Source organism: Notolepis coatsorum (genome assembly GCF_963971535.1).
Source record: "Notolepis coatsorum genome assembly, chromosome: 12".
Classification (NCBI taxonomy): Eukaryota; Metazoa; Chordata; class Actinopteri; order Aulopiformes; family Paralepididae; genus Notolepis; species Notolepis coatsorum.
This window is the reverse complement of record NC_140176.1, coordinates 18,300,763-18,324,747: the sequence shown is the minus strand read 5'-3', so window position 1 is coordinate 18,324,747 and position 23,985 is coordinate 18,300,763. Positions and strand designations below refer to the sequence as shown.

Below are 23,985 nucleotides of genomic sequence, written 5' to 3'. Positions count from 1 at the left end.
CAATAAAGATATCGGTCGGAGCAGTTAGTCCAAGGTAGGATCGAATCACAGTTAAATTGCTCATTCAAATGCCCTTAAAACAGCGACACTAATTATTATATAATTACTCAGCATCAACCCTGTAACCAACTACCTTGGAGTCTGCATATTAATGTCGCAACGTTATAGCATAAGTGGATCACGGAAAATTCAAAACACATTTAAGGCAGATTAGCAGTTAGTCCCAGGTAGGATCGGATCACAGTTAAATTGCTCATTCAAATGCCATTAAAACAGCGACAATAATTATTATATAATTACTCAGCATCAACCTGTAACCATCTACCTTGGAGTCTGCATATTAATGTATCAACGTTATAGCATAAGTGCCTCACGGAAAATTCAAAACAAAATTAAGGCGAGTCAGCAGTTAGTCCAAGGTAGAACCGGATCACATTTAAATCGCGCATATAGATGACATAAAAACAGCGACAATAGGAAAGAAAAAAGAAAGGAAGAGAGGGTAATGGCTAGAGTGCAAGCCATATAACCATATAGCCATGAAGTGCAAGCCATACCCGACCCAACCTGTTATCAAATATTGTATATGCATATTCAACCGACCTTGGCATCTACTTTGGATCACCAAAGCTCAAAACAACCTGGATATAAAAATAAAAAGCATACCAGAAGTTAGTTAGGGACTCGGTCACTCTTGAACTGTGCAAACCAATGTCCCTTTGAACAGCAACAGCAACCAAAATACGTAACCATTAACGAATGTCTCAGCGCAGACCATAGTCGAAGCCCGTTGGCTAGCCCGAGGCTAGCGCGTAAGCTAGTGACGAATCCGGATAGCACGTTAGCCTACTATGTACATTGTTCAGCTAGCTCGTTAGCTTCCAAAGAGGCGATACACAAGTACGACCATGAGGTCAGCTTTAGCAAGTAACAGAAGTCATTGGGAAGCCCCGCTAGTTGGATGGGCAGAGGACAGTTAGCATGTCTGGGCATGACAGCAAGTGTTTGTGAATAGTCGACCTAATCAATGTATATAGGCCCAAACCGCCAAGTCACTCACCCTCCATAGATATCAAGCAACAGACTCGGGTGTCTCCGCGAGATATTCCTTCGCTTTAGCCAACGACCAAAACAAACGCTGACCACCGACCTTCTCCAACACAGATAGTTTCGCGGGAGCGAATAACGTGGGCCTCAGGCCTAGTTTCCATAGCTTAGTCAGGACCACCTTGTACTCGGCTCTCTGAGCTTGAACCTCCGGTGTAAAGTCCTCGAAAATGGCCACTTTGTGATCGCCAAGCCTCAGAGTACCCCTTCTGGTACGAGCCGACCGCATGATGATTTCTCTCTGTTGGAGTCTGTTCAGCTTGACTATGATGGGCCTCGGTTCTTTGTTCACGCCGGGAGAAAACCTGCCCGCTCTGTAGGCCGACTCACAGATAGGAGGCGAGGGGAGGACGTCCGTCCCTAGTATCTTCTGCAGCAGTTCGGGCATGGTCTCAGAGAGACGGCCTTCACCGCTGGTCTCCGGTACTCCAACAATCCTGACGTTGTGGCGTCTATCCCGGGACTGCATCTCCTCCATCGCCGACTGTAGTTTGTTGACTTCAGCCTGCCTAGCCAGCAGGGCGGATTCAAGACCCGCCATCTTCTCACACTGTGATGATACCTCCGTCGTTAGCATGGCTAGTTCGTTAGCATTAGCCGATGAGGCAGCGTGAATCGTCTCCATCTTGTCTGTCAGCGGGACTACCGCCAGCCGTATTTCTTCTGATATCTCACGACGGAGGCTGATACAGAAATCCGCCAACACTTTCTTCTGTGCTTCAGCGATGCGTGCCTCAGAGTCTGCGTGTACTTTCTTCTGTGCTTCAGCGATGCGTGTCTCAGAGTCTGCGTGTAGCTTGGTCATGACCAAGAGCACAGCTTCGCTTAACTCCCCGACAGCGGGAGACGGTGCGGCCATGCTCGGCGGTGTCGGTGTCGTGCCTAATTCTTTCATGGCTCTGGTTTCCACCCCCGCCATCGTAGAAAGTCGAAAAAAGTTGATGAATGTATACTAAACACGACGACCTAGCAAACAGATAAAAAACAAATAAAAATAAAATAAAGACTAATGGGGAGAAACGTATATTCAGCACGGTAGAAGGGAGCTCATGTGAAACACGTCTACTCCATGATCGCTCAGCTCCGCCCCCGGCTAAGAGAATCATTAAGGACTCCAGTCACCCGAACAACTGCCTCTTTGAACTGCTGCGGTCAGGCAAGCGATACAGGAGTCTCAAGGCGAGCACAGAAAGACTCAGAAGACGCTTCTATCCCCAGGCCATCAGGCTGCTCAACGAACAATGAACACTACACAACAACCATCAAACGCACATAGCACACACATCCACACGCACACACTCACTTTAAACAAACACACTGTAGCACCCACTCCCCACACTTTATATTTATTGATAAAGGATTTGCACTACAACTCGTACACCTTACTGTAAATTGTACCTAAAATTGTACCTCATCCCATTTCTGCTTTGCACTATATAGTATTGTATAGTACACTACATAGTATTGTATATTATATGGTAACTCAGTTACGTCTATTCTGCATCGAACATTGTACATATGTCTATACTGAACACTGTGACCTCATTTTCTACTTCTAATTTACATGCTATACTATGTTATTTGATACTTATCTTGTCTAGCACAGTCTCTGGAGCGTAACAGTAAGAAGCATTTTGTATAAAAGTATTCTGTACTTCTGTATGACAACTATTAAAGAAACTTGAAACTTGAAACTTGAAACTTGAACACCAGCGGTAATGCCTAGTGGCGCAGATCCTACCTTGTGTGAGGTAGCTCGATAGCTACACCTCACACGCCGTCCCTCTGTCTGCTGTCAACAAGACAAGGAGACTACAGACTCGACGCTGAGATGCATCGAAATGCATCCCGCTGCAGAGTCGCAGAACCTATACGAGCGCCGTCAGAACATGCCGCGAAGATTCCAGGGGTAGGCAAATCTCCGGTAAGCACTCAACATTGCGTAATTTCTCTAAACTTTTCATTACAACTAGTTTCACAGGGTGCAAGCATCTGCCATGATGGAAACGAAAATAGAGGAAGAGCGAGTGGTGACCACGCCTAGTGCTTTATAGTACGTCACTAGGGCGGGGCCTGGCAGGTGCTGGGTGTATTTGTTTTATTCGTTGATGGAGTACACTAGGTACTGGAGATGAGGTATATCTCGATGGTGAAGAGCAGGACGCGATTCGCCAGTACGACTATATAACCCAGATTCACATAAGTATGTGGTGCCAAACTGAATCAACACATATACAGCTTTTTTATTAAAAAAATTGGCAACCCAATAAAAACGGGTCCGCGACGGTGGGTTGCCAATTTTTGGGGAACACTGATCTAGATTCTACTGCTCCTTGTTGGGCTATGTGTTAAACTTGACTTTGTGTTGAAAAGGGGTCTGTGTATTTAGCCTTCAGTTACTGTTATGTCCAGGAGTCCAGTGCATGTGTGAGTCATGATTCTTGGTTCTACGACTCAGCCATTTACACCTTAAAGGAAAAGGACGCTTTGTATACAGCACAGAAATAATACTAATGTCACATGATGGATGTCTTAAATCACTTTAGACGTATTTATGAATGGGCAGTCTTAGTTGAGACTCCATTATGCATTATACATGTATTGATTTTCTATGGAGTCTCTTCTGCTGTTAACATCTTCCTGCTAGTGGGCCGCTGCTGTGTGTTTGTTTACCTTGATGTTCTTTGGCATTGTGTGCTAAAAATTCTTATTAAGTGGTTTTGCTAATTTAACTATTACTTTGTGTGTACAATGTTCTATTAATGAACTGAGGGAGAATAGTGGTGCTGGACTTGAGGGACTGGAAGCCAAGTTTGTTAAGCTGTCCTCCAATATCCTAATGTATCCACCTGCTGATTTAACAGTTCTTTATCCACCAGTGAGTTACCATCTATCTTACTCCACTTCATAAAGCGTATTTTATATTGATTATGTATGTGATATATGACTGATTTACACTGAATGTTTCATATTTGTATGTGTATATCTGTGAGGACCCTAGGAAGAATAGTCAACACGTTGATGATGACTAATGGGGATCCTTGTAAACAAATGGTGTCTGAAAATACTGTGGTTCTCTAGAAGAACACTGCAACAAGCAGCAATACTGTGGTTCTCTAGAACGCTACAACAAGCAGCAATACTGTGGTTCTCTAGAAGAACGCTGCAACAAGCAGCAATACTGTGGTTCTCTAGAAGAACGCTGCAACAAGCAGCAATACTGTGGTTCTCTAGAAGAACGCTGCAACAACCCGAGAGTCGACTCTGCTACCAACACACCGGAGAACCAACCACCTCCCTATGTTTAGTTTAACAGGAGGCGGTTGTTCCCTTAACCCACCAAGAAAAACCTAGAAACAAAGTGTTTCAATTTTCAAAGGGTTAACCCAGGCCAACAGGTCGACGGGAACAAGTCCGGACCTGGGCCTGGCGGACCGGGACCTACACAGGGATGCCTAGAGGGGTTGACAACAACCACCTCGACAGCCCTCTCCCATCCCTGCCCAGCAGGGGGAGGGAGGAGTGAAACAATGGAGAAGGACCAGGCCCCCTAACACAGTGCAAGGTACAACACAGTATGGACCAAGCACGTCACTTTTATGGGCAAGTCGTAGTGGCACACACACATCCACGACATCAATCCCCGCAAAGCCCGGACCGACCCGGCATTTTCCCCCCGGAAAGTAGCCGACCTGAGCTTGGAGATATTCTCATAACGAACACCAAGCTCACCTCCCTCGCACCGGGTGTTTTTCATCTTGAAAAGCGGGGCCAGCACGGCGACAGAGGGTATCCGTTTGTCCAGAGACCCGGCTGCGCCTCGGGCCTAAAGACCACCCCTAGGCATGGTCTAATTGTCACAACCCACTCCTGCGCGTGATGTAATGCTTAATTGTACCCCTCACTATAAACAGACCTGACCACCTTTATAACTACAAAAGGGAAATAAGAAATACCTTGGGAGGAAAGTCTCCGAGCATATTTTTCTGCAAGATGTTAATGCATTGAAATAATATAGTTAGTGCATAGTTTAAAATACGTCTACAAGTAGACAAGCTTATCCTGGGCTAAATGAGAGCTATGGATAGACGTCACATTAAATCTTCGAAAATATCGTGCTCAGATATTTGTAGGCCGCTTGCAGGACTTCTCTGGTGCATATTTTTCATATTTGCAGATGTTAATGCATTGAAATAATATACTTAGTGCATAGTTTAAAATACTCTACAAAAAAACACGATTTTGCTGGGTTATATGAGAGCTATGCAAAGACGCTCGGTTGAAAAGACGTGTTTTGATGTTTACATCATGATCAGGGTCCCCCATTTTCAATTCATAGTGACATTTACAGTGACATTTATGACATAGGCCAGGACATACATGACATACAGCCTACATGTATTTAGTACTGTTACATTTGTGACATCTACGATTATGCAAATATACAGTACTGTTACCCATAGATCCTATACATTATGATGGGTGATCCCATTCTATACATATTATGATTGATCCCATTCAACTCAATGTCGTCGGTCGAAGTACTGAACGTTTCCACACTTGGTACACAGTGACGTGATGACCCTTCCATCTGTTTATAGTGTCCTTGGTGTTCTGCTGCAGGCAGAATTATGAATCATCATCGGCATCGCTGACGTACGCATGCGCAGCGCATTCTTTCTGGAGGAAGCGGAGTAGCAGAAGAGCAGACGAGCAGCGAGCAAGTCATTCAGTGAGTTAGAGGTAAGACGGATAACAGTAACACACAGTCAGTAAAGAAATAATAACATTAACGTTCCCACCGCGCCTGCTTATGAGTATTACTATGCATCGCAAAAATTACGCAGTGCTCCGAATTGTAATGTTTTTTTTTTTTTTTTTATAAATAAATGGGACCTTAATTACTGACTGGTCACTTGCATGATTCATATTAATAAGAAGAGAGAGGGAGTGTGCTGAATGACTTTGCTTTGTTCGACGGCTTGCTTTTGCCAGATAACTTAACATTATTATTAAAAACTGACTGAAACAGCCACAATAATATGCCACTGAAATGTTACTGCATGGTGATTACAAGTTTTTTAAGACCGGTTAGATTAATACGAAGCCAGTGGAATATGGTCGCTGATGGATCATCAATCATCATCACATTCAACAGCTACGTTACTGACAGTACTGTACTGTAACTGTAACAGTCTGTAAGTGAGGCTGAGCTGCAGTTTCTTCAAGAGACCATCCAGGGCGGTAACGTGGAGATTGGGGGTGTGGTCATTCATTCACTCTGGTGGTGGGACCTGCCTTTTTCATACTCTTCAGATCATTCCTTCTTGATATTAATCACTCAACTACTAGAGAACTTGTATATAGCCCAGAATGATTAAGCCCATCCTGAAAGTAATAATTATTGGCCTTAGATGTCAGGAGGCAACTTATTGCAGGATGGAGGAAGGATGTGCCCTAGGGCCCCTGCTGACTAATATCACAACAGCTACAGCGCATGTTCCATTTTATTTGAGGATACCGTTTTTGCACTGTATTCATTTGGAATAGGCTTTCTTTAGCAAAAGTATAATTTGTTCGAAAGTGAAACAATTGTTCCTCATCATAGCCTTCTGTCCCCAACGGCGGCTGTTCACTACCAACATTGGATTAGTTAAAACCTAAAACCATCTATGAATGTCAGGGGACAGACACAACCCCCCCCCCCCCCCCCCCCCCCCCCCCCCACAGGAAGAACATTTTATGCTCTGGAATAACTCATTTCTAGGGCTTTTTGATGAAGGGTATGTGAAACAACTGGTGCCCTTGCCCCCCCCCCCCCCCCCCCCCACCTACCACCTCCAATGTACCGTTTCCCCCCCCCCCACCCCTCCCCACCTACTCAACCCCCCCCCCCCCTCCACCCCACCTACCAACCTCCTCCAATGTACAGTTTCTTCGTCAAATGTATATACTCCCTTTTCTAGACTCTTCTTGTATCACAAACAGTACTGTATTTGTAAATCTGGTATGTCATAAATGTATAGATGTAACAGTACTGTCTATACCTGTATGTCATATATGTTATGATGAATTGAAAATGGGGGACCCTGATGTAAACAAGACAAAAGTCTTTCTCTGGTCTGCATCCCCTTAACAATTGTGTGTATTGAGCCGTACTGTACTGTACCCATTCTGCAATCTGTTAATACAATTTTCAATCAATCAATCAATCAATACTGTACTTTAAAGGAACGTGCCAGCATTAACCGTCTGTAGTGTGGTAGTGAAAGGTTAACCTTCTGTAGTGTGGTTTTAATTGATTGATTGAAAATGTTATTAACAGATTGCAGAATGGGTACAGTACAGTACGGCTCAATACACACAATTGTTAAGGGGATGCAGACCAGAGAAAGACTTTCGTCTTGTTTACATCAGGGTCCCCCATTTTCAATTCATAATGGCATTTATGACATGCACAACATACAGATATACAGTACTGTTTAACAGAGATCCTAACAGAAACTATATACATTCAAGGGGGAGGAAACTGTACATTAGGAGGGGGTTGGTTGGGTGGGTGGGTGGGTGCCTGGGGGGGGGGGGGGGGGGGGCAGTTTCGAATTGCAGCCTCTCGTAGGTGCTCTTTGAGGGCGGTTTTGACGGTGGGTAGTGAAAGGGTTAAGGGAAATGCGCTTACCATCTTCTCCAGAGTCAGACAAGAAGATAGATACCAATTTCCTCGGTGTGTTCAGCAGAAACCAAACCCGGGAGAGAGAGGTATTTCTGGCCAACAGCTAGGCTAGTGGTCCATATCCACTTCCATTAAGTTGTGCTAAGCTATAGGCCAGCTTGCAGCCGGGTAGCTTTCATACTGAACGCACAGAGAGGACATTTCGGTATATAGGTGCATTTCCCATAATGTTAGCATGTTCCTTTAAACCGTATACTGGGACCAAAAACCATGCTAACATGGACACATAATTGAAATGACAAACCTGGAGCTCTGGGGCCTCTCTGGGGCCTCTGGCGGTCCGGGGCACCCGATGGCAGGTCTGGGTGGATCATCCAGGCATGCCGTGACGCCGAGGTCATCGGACGCTTGTCATGTTTGCTTTGGGCGAATTGTGATCTTGTGTCATCTAGAATAATCACATTAAAAATTCATAACTTGCTCTGCTACCAGTTCCAGTAAAACCCTGTGTACTGTACTGTATACACGCAAGGCCTATCTCATCGGCACAGTCGCATTCTCAAGACTTTTGTTTTTGTATGGCTTCCCTGAAGGAAATCAAAACAACCTTTTGTGAAATAACAGGGTATTTTCGGTAATAATCTCCCAGTGCACTCCCAGTGGGCCTGCTCTCTGCCGCGGAGCGATTCTCCACATTCTCTTGTGTATTGCTTGGTCATGCCGAGGGAAGAGAGGAAGATAACGGCCCCTTCAGACTCTCTTATCACTGGCCTCTTCACTTTATGTTTATTTGACCTCTCACTTTCCCTTTGCAAAGGAATGGGCTCAGCGTTTCATTCATCCGCTCGACAGATCTCACTTTTAGCTTACTTTGCGAAAAGAGAAAATCAATCTAAACCTTCACATGCTCATACCTCAGTTCTACTTTGCCTTCAGTAGGCCTAAGTGATTCTGGAATCTAGGGCTGTGCCTTTGAAGATTCATCGTTTTTAATCGGTCGGTTTGGTCTTAATTGACCATGACTTTGTTAGTCCCCCCCCCCCCCCCCTAAGTACACACTGGACCTTTGCATGTACTTCATTGTTGGCTATCCTGTTCCCTCCCCTCCCCTTCTGGTTGCCTTGCTTTCCAATCCTTACACATTGTGACACTCAACCCTGTCTGAGAATGTTGACGGTATGGGCTGAAGGCACGTCCGACTCCAGCACAGATCCCATCTCCATCTGCACCCTTTGTTGCACTGCATGGGTTCTAGTCTTGATACTAAAATTGGAAGGCTCCGTCAGTCGCTGAACTATGGGAGTGGTCTTATTTTAAAAGAAAAAGTCTCCCCGAAATGTAGGTTTATTTCTTATTTCTTATTGTGAAATGAAAAATGGTTGTATATGCACCTCCCCTCCCATAGGCTAAATAGACGCACCTTTTCTCATCTAGTCTGGTGTTTTTCAAAGTGTGGTCCCGGGGAGATTAAAATGGGTTCCCCATATTGTTCTCTGGAGGTTTCATATAAAGCCAAACTCATCTAGAATCAATAAGAAAAATAGTTTTATAAAATAAGTTTTATAAAAAAAAAAGGGGAAAATGTTCAAATGCGCTGTATATTGAGTATAGGCCTACAGATAAAAGTCCCCAATAAGAAATTCTACTTGAGTAAAACATTTAATACAGGTTTTAATAAAACACGGTAATAAAAGTACAGTATCACAGAATCTCTCTTTTAGTTTTGACAATTATAACAGTATTCGATTGTATTTCATATTCCAAATCATAACATTTGTATTCATATTCCACAATGTAATATATAAAAAAAAAAAAAAAAGGGTTCCCTCCACATGTGTACACTTTAACACTTGTACATTGAATAACAATTTGTTTGGTATTGTCTTCCCATCACAAATGTTCAATAAACGTAGCAGCCTCCCTACGCCTTTGCCCTCATTGAGAAAGCAAGGATCTATGGACGCCCCGGCCCCTTCCCCCCTCACGTCATCTGTATAGTCAAAGTCGTGCCTCCAAGAGGAGTTGACTAACTGTAGGGGAAAAAATAAAATTGTATATGGAGCGGACAACAGTGATTTATTTTGCACATAATGTCCCAAGGCTCCCAAACAGTTATTTGACAGTTATTAGTTTGACAGTTATTAGTTTGACAGTTATTTAGAGTCAATGAGCAATTAGTTACCAAACACAAGGATTAAATTACTTCTGATTACATCATGAGGGGAGGTATTCAAACTCATTAACTCTCAATAACTGTCAAAACTAAATGAATGTGTGCAAAACAGTTTAAGATAAGTTAAATTGTACCTTTAGTAATCCCCTGGGGGAAATTCGCCCTCTGCATTTGACCCGTCCTAACTATGTAGGAGCAGTGGGCAGCCACACAGTGCAGCGCCTGGGGCCCAACTCCAGTTATAATGACTGTACCGTGGTCAAGGGTAATGGCAGGAAACCTAGCATGCATGTCGCATAACCGACAACCGTATGATATTTCATTCCTATTGTTCTTTTCGTCTGAGAGCTCAGCTTGTAACTGGGATATTTTATTCACGCCCCATCCCTTGAGGAGGGCACCTCACGGTATTCCAAACGCACAAAATGTGTGATGTGTGTTGTGAGAATGACCAAAGAGTTAGTATTATATATGAGAATGACCAAAGAGTTAGTATTATATATGAGAACGACCAAAGAGTTGATTATATATGAGAACGACCAAAGAGTTGATTATATATGAGAATGACCAAAGAGTTAGTATTATATAATGAGAATGACCAAAGAGTTAGTATTATATAATGAGAATGACCAAAGAGTTGGTATTATATAATGAGAATGACCAAAGAGTTGGTATTATATATGAGAACGACCAAAGAGTTAGTATTATATAATGAGAATGACCAAAGAGTTGGTATTATATATGAGAATGACCAAAGAGTTGGTATTATATATGAGAATGACCAAAGAGTTGGTATTATATATGAGAACGACCAAAGAGTTAGTATTATGAGAATGACCAAAGAGTTGGTATTATATATGAGAATGACCAAAGAGTTAGTATTATATATGAGAATGACCAAAGAGTTGGTATTATATATGAGAATGACCAAAGAGTTAGTATTATATAATGAGAATGACCAAAGAGTTGGTATTATATATGAGAATGACAAAAGAGTTTGTATTATATATGAGAATGACCAAAGAGTTGGTATTATATATGAGAACGACCAAAGAGTTGGTATTATATATGAGAATGACCAAAGAGTTGGTATTATATATGAGAACGACCAAAGAGTTAGTATTATATAATGAGAATGACCAAAGAGTTGGTATTATATATGAGAATGACCAAAGAGTTAGTATTATATAATGAGAATGACCAAAGAGTTGGTATTATATATGAGAATGACCAAAGAGTTAGTATTATATATGAGAATGACCAAAGAGTTGGTATTATATATGAGAATGACCAAAGAGTTGGTATTATATATGAGAACGACCAAAGAGTTGGTATTATATATGAGAATGACCAAAGAGTTAGTATTATATAATGAGAATGACCAAAGAGTTGGTATTATATATGAGAATGACCAAAGAGTTAGTATTATATAATGAGAATGACCAAAGAGTTGGTATTATATATGAGAATGACCAAAGAGTTGGTATTATATATGAGAACGACCAAAGAGTTGGTATTATATATGAGAATGACCAAAGAGTTAGTATTATATAATGAGAATGACCAAAGAGTTAGTATTATATATGAGAATGACCAAAGAGTTGGTATTATATATGAGAATGACCAAAGAGTTGGTATTATATATGAGAACGACCAAAGAGTTGGTATTATATACAGTATATGAGAACGACATGCCATCATCTTTTCTCTAGCTGAGAAACTTGAGCGGCCTGGGTTGTAGTGTTGTATTGTAGACCAACAATAACACACCCTGCCATGAGAGATGGACCAATAGATAATGTCATTGTTGAAGCTGGTACTGATATCCGATTCTCTTCTTGCTCACATCGCTCATGTTGTACAAGTGGCAGTGAGGACAAAGCAGGTTAAAGGCATAGTTCAGATTATTATTATTATTATTATTATTATTATTATTATTATTATTATTATTATTATTATTATTATTATTATTATTATTATTATTATTATTATTATTATTATTATTATTATTATTATTATTATTATTATTATTATTATTATTATTATTATTTCTTTTAACCCTAACCCTATTTCTCACCAATGATGATGTTGGATCGGTAGAATCCTTTCTCGGCACAGTCCATGCTGTTCCTCATACTAGCTCCCAATAGTTAGCCACAAACCAATGCAAAGTCAATGGGGTCAAGCTCCTATCTGTACAAGCTGCCTTGTCCACACATATGTGGATATTTTTTTAAACGTGGATTTTCAAAAACAAGGACACAGTGTCATAGATGCGAAGAATTCTCTCCTAGGTTGAAGTTACACAACATGTCCTAGAGATGAGCGAGAGGCTGAGCCCTTTCTCTGCCTCTCCTCCAGACAAAAATGCAGAGAAAATACTACATTTTCAAAAATATCCATATACGTGTGATGGGGGGCCATTAAGTCATCATGTCAGTTTTTTCCATAAGCTCCGGTTTCACCCGTCCAGACAAATACACATAAAACTGATTTTTATTTTATTTTTTGTATCTCCACCCTGGAAGCAGTTTTCAAAAAAAGTGTGTGGCTAACTAGCTGGAGCTAGTGTGATTTAAGCACGAGGAACCGCATGGATTGTTCTGAGAAAGGAGTCTTATCGATCAACATCATCATTGGTAAGTGATAAAAAAAAGTGATTAAATCTATCCATTTAACCCTTTCACTACCACACTACAGAAGGTTAACCCTTTCACTACCACACTACAGACGGTTAAGCGTTAACCTTCTGTAGTGTGGTTGTGAAAGGGTTAACCCTTTGGTAGTGTGGATGTGAAAGGGTTAAGGCTATCAGATGTGCCTTTTTGAATACTCTGTATTTCAAGAGATTGCAGGGACTCCAGGGAGTAGACTTCTACTGACCACACAAAGAAAATATACTTGTCTTTACAATGAACTGTAATCATTGCATAAGCATTCGATCATTGTATAAGCGTTGGATAATTATTAGTTTCAGTTCAGTTTAAACTTTAGACTTTATTTGAACAGGGACAGCACACATTAATGAACATAAATGTAAATGTGTGAGACAGTGACAAGTGTTAGCCAAAGCTAATTTTCAACTGTTGTCCCTGGGCCTGGTGTTAAAAAGCAGCGAAAAAAGAAGCATAATATACAGTATATATGGCATACAGTTAATTAAGAACAGGTTAAAAACACATCATGCTAAATATGTACAGCAGACATGTACAAACAATAATACGACATATTAGGTACACACGATCATACATGTATACATGTGGGCAAGCAAGCAGACAGAGGGTTAGGGTTATGAAGGGAATTGTTATGTGTAGTTATTATTTCTTAACAATGTTTTGAGATTGTGTTTGAATGATCTGTGTGTTTTCAATATTGAGGATGTAAATTGGTATGGAGTTCCAGGTCTTAGCTGCTCTCACGGAGATGGCTGACTGGCTAAAATGTGCTTTTCCTTAGTTGAACAGCCAAATCTACCGGTACAACAGTTCTGGTGAACCTGCTCCTCAGAGTGAAAGAATCAGAAAGTGGGGGTGGGGCTAGACCATGGAGGATTTTAAAGACCAGACTGGCATCGGTTAACTTCATGATGTTCCAGCTCAAGAGGGCATGCTTGTGTCAAGGATATTGCAGTGGTGGTGACGGATAGGCTTCTGGTCCAGAACCTTCAGAGCCTGTTCAAGTACACAGATTGAATGGGTGCTAGAGTTGTTTTGCAGGCCTGGGTCCAGCTGGTAATGTGTGACATGATGACGACATTGAAGTACAGTGTTGCTGCTTCAATGTTCTTCAGACAGTTTCTGATGTATCGGAAGTTTGATATATTGAATTTGACTGTTCGTGTGACTTTTTTGACCTGTTTTTTTAAATGTGAGGTTGCAATCTAGGATGATTCCAAGATATTTGCATTCGGTCACCACTTGGAGCTTCTCTCCAGCAGCAAAAACATCTGGATCTGAAGTACATACAGATTGCCTTCTCTGCATTCAAGTGGAGGCAACAGTCAGTGAGCCATTGAACTACCTGCATCATGGTTGTATTAAGTACTCTTGCCACTTCTGCTTTGTTTTTGGCATATACATAAATTACTGTGTCTGGACTAGGGAGCCAGAGCAGACAGAAGGCAGGTAATTTATGTACAGGCTGAACAGGAGGGGGCCCAGGATTGAACCCTGTGGCACACCCACATCGTATTCCAGAGGAGGGGGGGGGGGGGGGGGGGTAGATCACCATTTATTTTGACACATTGTGTCCTACCCTCGAGATAAGATCTCATCCATTTTAAGGCGTGAGATGAAAAATTAAACCTGGATAGCTTAGTGATGAGCACATCATGGCTGATGGTATCAAAGGCCCTTTTCAGGTCTAAAAACATTAGATATTGTTTATTTTAGGGATGCACAAATAGTGGTATCAGATATCGGTCTAATACCAGGCTAAAATAGGGTGTATGTACTGGAGAATTTCTCCAATACTAAAATCTGATACCAAGCAATGTGTTGCATCTTGCATGCTAGAAATCTAAGCAAGGTGACTTGACTTGCTGCAACACATGGAAGCATTTTAGATCTCTGTAATGGAGAAAAAAGTATTATATATTTGAAACTGGTCTAAGTCTATATATACAGTAAAAGTGATGGGTCAGATCAGTACTGTGTATCGGCCGTAGGGCTGCCCCCGACCAAGACTTTGTTAGTCCATTTTTATGTTTTTTTCCCCAAGCTGAATGACCTCTTTCTCTAAAAACAAATGTCTGGTAAGCATTACATTTATTATTAATCATTATTGCATGTGTGGGGTAAGTTACATTTTACAGATCTGTCGATTAAATCAACTACAGTAATTGATTAGTCGACAAATCCTATGACTATTAGTCAACCAATAATTTCTTCGGTTGAGAACGGCCCTAATGTGCCGATACTGTTTAGTCCTCGGAGTTGATATTGGCTGTGAAGAAGTGGTATCGGTGCCTCCCTAGTTAAATTTCTGGACAATGTGGTACTTGTGGCTGATAGATACTGTGTTGCTAAGGCCTGTTTTGAGGTAGAGAGGACAGGCTGACTCTAGTGGAATGTGAACTGGAGACAGTAACGTGTGTGTGTGTGTGTGTGTGTGGTACAGGGAGTGAGGTGATGATATTATGTTTTCCATCCATCCACACTATCTTAGTGATCAATCACGCCGATATCTGGCGTTGTGATGTAATCGGCATTGGCCAATGACCGGGTCCACGGCAATAAACAGAAATGTTAGTGCTCCCCCTTGTGTAAATTCTACCATCTGCAGGCAGTCAGTGGCTTGTCAGTGGCTGCTGCGGAACGGCAGGAAGTGTGTTGGCAAAAAAATAGACGCGTAGGCCTACTGGATACCTGAGGGCAAGAAGAGAGACTGAATTCCAAACATTTAAAGTTCAATAGTTTGTATCTTTAGCTGTTAAGTAGTTTAAGATTAAGATTATTTATAATTTTTTTACCCAGGGACAGTGCACAATAATCAACATCTTCAGTTTCCACATCAATGTAAATGTGCCAGAATTAGCGAATGAGCTAGTTTTCATCTGTAGTCCTGCCTACCATGCATGTCTTTATGGTGTGGGAGGAGACCAGAGTACCTGGAGGAAACCCACGTGGACACAGGGAGAAGATGCAAACTCCACACAGAAAGGCCCCCTGCTGAGGTTCGAACACCCAGTAGTATAGTAGTTTATCGAACATTTATTAGCTGACTTACGGAGTCCTGTAGTCAAGAGTTCTGGATGGTTTCGAGCAAACCGGGAAGCTTCAGACAGGCGGCACAGTTGTAATCCAGTTGTAATAAAGTTTTAATCCACACCACGACATGCAGACTAAAGGTTTAACCATCTACAATTGAAATCAGTGGTCCTTGTGCATTTCCTATGCTTGATTATTCTCTCAGAATGGCACGAGAGAGAGGATAGTGTACAGTGAATAGCCTACCCTATGTTAAAAGAGAGGATAATGAATAGCCTACCTTAACCCCATGTTAAAAAAAAAAAAAAAAGTAGCTGGTGTGTTATTATGGGAGCCTACTTTTGAGAGGCTTTTTCCTTTGGTGCTCCTGAGAAGAGTGCACATTCTGTAGCAGACATCCTACTCTGGGTCAAGAAGAGTAGTTAGACAAATTCCTAACCTTTTATAGCTCTTCTTAAACTCTTAAAGCTTTTTCTTGTACTCAGACCGATGCAAAGTACATACCTAGAGGTTTCGTTTACCAAAGGGTTGACATGATGAGTACAAGGATTAAGCTGGAAAACGTCTTAATGGACAGGCCTACAGTATGTTCTTACATTGAAGACATGAATTTGATGACCGTACAGCTTTTTTGTTTTGGGAATAGGAGCGGAACAAACGGCATTAGGACTTTGTTCATCCAAACCTCGGATGTTTTGAACATTTCATTGTCATAAGCTAACTCCTCTGTTTCTGAAGCGTGTGGATGAACCAGGTTCTACCAGTCGCTTGTACTGTGTGTGCACTGGAGAGGGGAGCGGCGTTGGGTTCTTTCTTTTTTCTTTTTTTTATTGATCTTTTTCCCCCTCCTTTTTCCTCCAATTTTCTCCCATCCCAATGTTTAGTCGTTATGCCAATTCCCAATCCCCTTCCTAGTCGCTGCGCACTTACCCCCCACAGTCGGTCTGGGAGAGTGGAGGCTATCACGTGCTTCCTCCGACACACGTCTAGCCAATCAACCGCTTCTTTTCACCTGGCAGCGCGGACTCTCACTGAGAGGGTGTAACGTGTGGAAGGATCACACTACCCCCCTTAGATCCTATCCGCGCTGAGCAGGCGCCCCGACCGAACTGTAGGAGTCGCTGTTTACAACGACCCGGACCACCCCGCCAGCTTTCCCACCCTCTAATACTGCCAATTGTATTAGTGTGAACGGCCAGCCAAGCTGGTGACAACCCCGGAGCTGTGAGCTGGATTCGAACAGGCGAATCCAGTGTCTCCGGCGTTGGTGACGAGCGCAATCTCCGCTACGCCACCTGACCGCCCTGCGTTGGGTTATTTCTGATCCAGCGCACCACAACACTCTCTGCACAGGAGGGATGTGCCGATCTGACACTCCATATCTGTATTGACCCGATACTGGCCAAAAACACTGGATCGGATATTGTGAAAAACACTTCGAAGCTTCGTTCGATGGGCATGGGATTCGAATATGAAAATAAAATTCGATTATGTTAAAAAAAAAAAAAAAAAAAACTACAACAAGCAATGCCGTTTGTTATTTAAGATGAGGTCGGACTCGGCACTGACAGATTTGTGTTCATTCATTGTGCTGCTTTTATAAAGCCTCAAATGATGGGTTACAAGATTTAAAAAGGTTTAAACTTTACAGCACTGACAAAGTTGAATAAAGTGCTGTACAAGTCCCCAAAAAAAATATATATATTAATAATTGTATTTGAATTTTTCATTTATTATTATTATTATTATTTTTTTTTACTTTCGAAGCTTCGAATTAAAATCGAATCTCTGCCCCGAAGCTTTGAATTCCAAAAAAGAAATCGAAGGTCAGCCCTATAAAATATATGATATGATCCATTGACAAATCCTGAACTATTATAGCCTACATGTTTCTCTCTTTAGGGGAGTAGAGGATGTGTTTCATAGTTTAGAGTTTTTTTTGTAGATTTCTATCTTAAGCTAAATGCATCCATCCAAATGGATTATTAAAAGGGCACTTCACCGAAAAACAATGCCGATTTATTTTGCACATTATCTCACACATATTGAGTTTGAATATGTCCTCCAGTGATGTCATCGGAGGACAGTGAATCATTTTCAACTGACACTGAATCCTGAATCCTGTTGTGTTAATTACAGCCCAATGAAGTTATAAACATAGATAGGAATCCTTTTGCGTAATTAATGCAACACATGGGTACTACTCCTCCCATGTGTCCTTCGATGACATCACTGGAAGACATTAAAACTCATTAAATGTCAATAACTGTCAAACTCATTTAATGTGTGCAAAACGGTTTGGAGTTTTGGGGATATGTGTTAGATTTAGGGCTGCAGCCTACCCGACTTGATTCGACTATTCGTTTTTTTCCTTGTTTTTTTTTATTATAGACTATAGATTATCTGGCGATCAGAAAATCTTTGGCATGCGTTTCGGCATGATTCTGACCACATTAACATAACTTGCAGTGTGTGACTTGCAGTCAAAGCAAGCTCATTGTTTTTGGGTGAAGTGCCCCTTTAACGGCTTAATAGTTATGAGGGGGGAGAAAAGAGTATCTGACCGGTATCGGCAGATACTCCGGGTGGTGGTATCGACAATGAGAAAGTGTTATGTAGGGCTTGGTGATATGACCAAAATATCATATCACCATATTGTCCTTATTTTTGACGGTTTAACGGTATGTGACTGTATAGTTTTCCAGTGCAAATTACATTGTGATGTTTTTTTTTATTTTTATTATCTTGTAATACAATTGTCATGGTCGTATTTCATTCAAAATTATCTATTTTCTTTAACTTTTTAACATACCGTTGTATTCGTTCGGTACACAGCCATACTGAACCTACGGTCCAGTACTGAAACGGTTCGGTACGGATATGTGTACCTTTACACCCCTAGTGATGGTATAGTAAAACCCCATACCTTTTAAAAAATTCATGATGGTATACCTTCATAATCGGTAGACCTCCCAGCCCTAGAGTTAAGGAGCCAGTACCCTTTACCTCCTGGACTGTATAGAACCACTGGAGGCCAGACTGGTGATCGCATTTCCCCTTCTGGTCAAGAGGACAATGGAGAGGCGTTAGGTAAGCTGTCAGTGTGCCGTGTAGCCCTCAGCTGCTCTTTAAATCCCTCTGCACTACAAGACAGGTGTGGTCTTAACTGTAGCTAGAAAGGCACATCTATTGGTGACTGGTGCCTCTGAGGATAGAGAGACAGAGAGAGCGAGCAAGAGAGAGAGAGAGAGAGTGCAGCTGTTGCTCTGTGATGCTGGAACAGTTCCAGTAACTATGTGTAGTGTGCAGATCTTAGCACAGTCGTGCCGAAGCCCCAAGTCCTGCCAACCCCCCCCACCAGCCCTATGTGTGAAGTCTGGGCACTGGGCTGTGAAAAGCTTAGCAGGAGAGACCGAGGCGGAGACGTTTGCATGCTGAAAGGTTGGGCGACACCCAAAACTACAGAGCTATTTCGGGCCAAAAGACTTATCAACAGATGAAGCTATTGACACACACAGACACCACCACCAGATCCCCATAGAGATAAACACAGGGCAGCTGCTGTCGGCAAATGCTGAAACAGGGTTCTTAATTTCCAGGCTGCATGTGGTAGACCTTGGAGAGGGCACTGATCACGGCTCCGGTGAGTTTCTTCAATTGAGTGATCAATTGGACTCTTTTCCACTTGGAACGCTTGGAAGTGTGTAATTGTTGACTCAGTATCTTCATAGCCCGGGTATTGACAACGCTGCGGCGGCATGCCATTTGGAGTGCCCCCTCCATTGAAACCAAGCCAATTTGGTCATTTGCAGGCACTTTTCTTTTTGCTCGTCAGGAACAGAAACATAACAGGAAACGGGAGATAAAAAACGCTGCCCAAAGGGTGGATGTCGGGGTTCAAACTTCCATTTCAGTTGGCTGTGTTGAACAGCTTCAATAATGCACGTTTTCTGAGTGTGTGTGTGTGTGGGTGTACTGTTGTGTAAAAATGCACACTTTTGGTCACTGTTGTGTTTGTTTGAGTTGGAGGAAGAGTTTTCTTTTTCTGTTTTTAACTGGACAGTTCAGAGAAAATTTAGATTGATGGTATAATACTGTGCTAGTTAATCACATTTGGCCTGACACTGGTTTCCTCTGCCAACGAGGTTACTGTATATTTTAGCCCCCTTTGTTTGTTTGTTTGTTGGTCTGTTTGTTTGTTTGTTTGTTTGTGAACAAACCATGACAACATCCCCTCCAAATTCCTCAGAGACTCAGCAGCCGCCATCACACCAATCATCACACACATAATAAACCTCTCCATAAAACAGGGACACGTCCCCAAGGACTTCAAAATTGCGAGGGTGACCCCTCTGCACAAAAAGGGCAGCAAATTAGACCCAGGCAACTACCGCCCTGTTTCTATTCTCACCTCCATCTCGAAAGTCATGGAAAAAATAGTCTACGAACAGGTCGAAAAGTACCTAGCGGAAAAAAATCTAATCTACGAATTCCAATCTGGCTTCAGAACATCCCACTCCACTGACACATGCCTTCTCTATTTGAATGACCACATCAAACAAGAGGTGGACGCAGGCAAATACTGCGGCATGGTCATGCTGGACCTACAAAAGGCCTTTGACACGGTCAATCACTCCATTCTGATTGACAAGCTAAAAGCAATTGGTTTTGATAGTCTATCAGTGAGCTGGATGCAATCCTACCTTGAGGGGAGGGAACAGATGGTGGAGGTAAACGGTACCCTATCCCCCCCCCTCACAGTGAGCTGTGGTGTTCCACAAGGAAGCATACTAGGACCGCTACTGTTCCTAATTTATGCAAATGACATGTCGTCAGCTTGTGACTGCAACTTGTTCCTGTTTGCGGACGACTCAGCCCTGCTGGTCTCTGACAAGAACAAGTTACAGGTTGAAAAAACCCTCAGCTCGGAACTAGGCAGTATCTGCATATGGCTCGCTGATAACAAACTATCATTACACATGGGCAAAACAGAGTCCATTCTCTTCGGTTCAAATAACAAACTCAGCAAGACCGACGGCTTCTCAGTTACAGTGGGTGACAATATTGTCACAAGGAAAGATGAAATTACCTACCTGGGGTCCATCCTAGAGGCTAATCTCTCCTGTGACAAAATGGCATCCAATGTAATAAAAAAAGTCAACCAACGAACTCGATTCTTGTACCGGATCTCCTCTCTGGTAAACAAGAACACCCTGAAGACTCTGGCAGGAGCACTCATTCAGGGGTACTACGACTATGCTTGCACCTCATGGTACCAAAGCACCTCAAAGGCGCTAAAAACAAAATTACAAACATCTCAAAACAAACTGGTCAGACTACTGCTTGACCTTACTCCTAGAACCCACCTCACCCCTGCCCACTTCGACAACCTAGGATGGCTTAGAGTAGACGACAGAGTACAACAACTTGCAATGGGCCTGGTCTACAAGATACACTACACGACCAAGGTACCCATGTACATGTCAAAATACTTCCCAAAGGTCAGTGAATACCACGATCACAACACCAGAGGGAGCTCCACAAATCATGTCAAACCCAGATTCGGCTCAAATAAGGGACTAAACACGTTTCGCAATTATGCCACATCAATGTGGAACGCCCTACCCAAAGCTGTAAAGGAATGTGGATCACTACCCACTTTCAAAACCTCTCTCAAGGGACACCTACGGGAGACTGCAATTCAACACTGGCCCCTGTAAATATCCTAACCCAATCATTCCAACCCCCTCCAATGTACAGTCATTTACCTAGTATGGTTTTGTCAATAGTTCAATGTACAATTGTGTTTGTTTGTACAGTGTCTCCTCCCCCCCCCCCCTCAATGTACAGTGTTACTTGTTTATACAGTATGCCCCCCGCCCCCCCCCCCCCCCCCCAACCACCTCCAATGTAAATTACCCAGTATGGTTGTCAATATCCCAATGTACCCAACCCCCCCCACCCAACCTCCAATGTACAGTTTCTACGTCAAATGTATATACTCCCTTTTCTTGACTCCTTCTGTATCACAAACAGTACTGTATTTGCAAATCTGGTATGTCATAAATGTATAGATGTAGCAGTACTGACTATCTGTATGTCATGTATGTCATATATGTCTATATGAATTGAAAATGGGGGACCCTGATGGAAACAAGACAAACGTCTTTCTCAGGTCTGCATCCCCTTAACAATTGTATGTATTGAGCCGTACTGTATTGTACCCATTCTGCAATCTGTTAAATAAAGTTTTCATTCATTCATTCATTCAACAAGATATCTAGATATAATGGCCAGATTGATATATAATGTGCCATTTCTTTTGCCTTTTTCATTTACATTTAGTCATTTAGCTGACACTTTTATCCAAAGCAACTTACAAATTGTGTAAAACAAATCAGCCAGAGATATAGTAGATAGTAGTATAGACATAGTAGCATAGCATAGTACATAATAGTAAAAGACAGTACAACGGTTAGTCTTTATTTATTTTTCATTTTAGATGTTAATTGAAAATAGTCGCTGGTGGGAACATTTGGCAGGTTCCAGCTGTTCTGACTAGAGTGGGACATTCCTTCCACCACTGTGGGGCCAGGATAGAGAATAACCTGCTTTGTTTCGATGACCCCCCCCCCCCCCCCCCCCCCCCCCGGAACACAAATAGGGGTGGATCTCAGGCGGTCAGAACAGAAGTAGGGCTGCAGCTATCGATTCTTTTTGTAATCGAGTATTCTATCTGTTGTTCCATCGATTAACCTAATAGAGTAATTTCTATGGTTATTTTCTTGAGCAACTAGATCTTAACATAATAACTAGCCACCATATACTCATGTTACTCGAGGAATTGTTTCAGCTCTTGTCGGAAGATGCAGAGCTTAGGGGTCTTGAGGGTGTGTAGTTAAAGCCAATTGACCGGGAGGTTGGAGGGGGAACCTTTGTTGCACAGAATCGGATTTGAAGCCAGTGCAACTCTCAGAGAAGTGGGATGACGTGGGCCGACTCTGGTAGGTTGGCGATCAGGCGCTGCGTTCTGTATGAGTTTAAGTGCCTTGGCGGTGGTGCGAGCCGGTAAACCAGCTAGCAGTGCATTGCAATAGTCAAGGTAAGACATGCCTGTTGATTGCAGGAGGAGTTGCGTGGCCTCTTTAGTCATTATGCCAATTCCCTCCTGGTCGTTACGCTTCCATACCGTCAGTCTGGGAAGGGTGTGTAGACTACCACATGCCTCCTCCAATACCAGCCACTTCTTTTCACCTGACGGCTAGGAGTTTCACTGAGAGAGCAATCTATCTCCCCCAGATCTCTTTCCTGCTGAACAGCGTCCAAACCGCCCAGTAGCAGTCAGTGTTGCAACAACCAGGACTCATACCTAGGGTTGGGCATCGTTTGGATTTGAACGATTCCGGTTCCGATTCCGATTCTCCATATCGATTCCTGTTCTAAACGATTCTTTGAGGTGCAGGTCAAAACAGGTCACAGCTTATTTCACAGGAGATTTTTATTTTTTTTTATTTTTTTATTAATTAATTTAATTAACAATTAATTAATTACTTGATTAACAAAGTAAAAAAAATAAAATAAAGAATCGAAATTAAGAATCGAAATGAAGTTAGGAACCGGTTCCTATTAGAACCGGTTTTCGGTGCCCAACCCTACTCATACCCCACCGGCTTCCCACCCACAAACACCGCCAATTGTGTTCGTAGGGATGACTGACCAAGCCGGAGGTACCGCTGCCGGGAATTGAACCTTGGTCTCTCTGTGGTGGTAGGCGAGTGCTTAGACCTCTACACTACCCAGCATTTGTGAACATGCACCACTCTCTTGTGAAGCTAGAAGTCAGAGAGAGAGAGAACCCTCCAATCAGGGATGTAACCTAACTGGGATGTCAAATCTGGGACTGCTCCATAGACGACGACTGGGGTTGGGATTTCATGAGGCCATACAATGTTTGTGTGAGCTCTTGCACCCAAATGAGAATAGTTTATACCGGTAGTCATAAAATATAAACCTCATTTTGGTGTAAGAGCTCACACAAACATCGTATGACCTCACAACGCCAGAGCCCCGTTCTATGTCTACAGAGCAGCCCCACATTTTACATCCCAGTGATGTCACAGATTGGAGGGCACTCTCTCTCTGATTTCTTGTTCATAAACACTGACTGAACTGACCTGGGACACAGGAAGAACATGTGTGAATTCTTAAAATGGGTGTCCTTCCCCTTTAAGCTAGCCGTGTGAATTAAAGCTACTGTCTGTTGGTCATAAAAAAAAAAGGGGAACTCTTCCATATTCACCCACACTTCTTTTAGTGGGCGACTG

The 23,985-nt window shown here is 42.4% G+C and overlaps 1 protein-coding gene across 1 annotated transcript in view; it reads left to right on the top strand.

Moving 5' to 3' along the window:
- Nucleotides 1–5,786: 5,786 nt before the first annotated feature.
- Nucleotides 5,787–23,985, top strand: part of slc4a2b (solute carrier family 4 member 2b) — a 113,907-nt gene continuing 95,708 nt past the window's right edge. The window contains exon 1 of the mRNA XM_084326583.1: nucleotides 5,787–5,850. The gene's annotated coding sequence lies outside the window, so the exon portion shown is untranslated. The remainder of the gene's footprint in view (nucleotides 5,851–23,985) is intronic.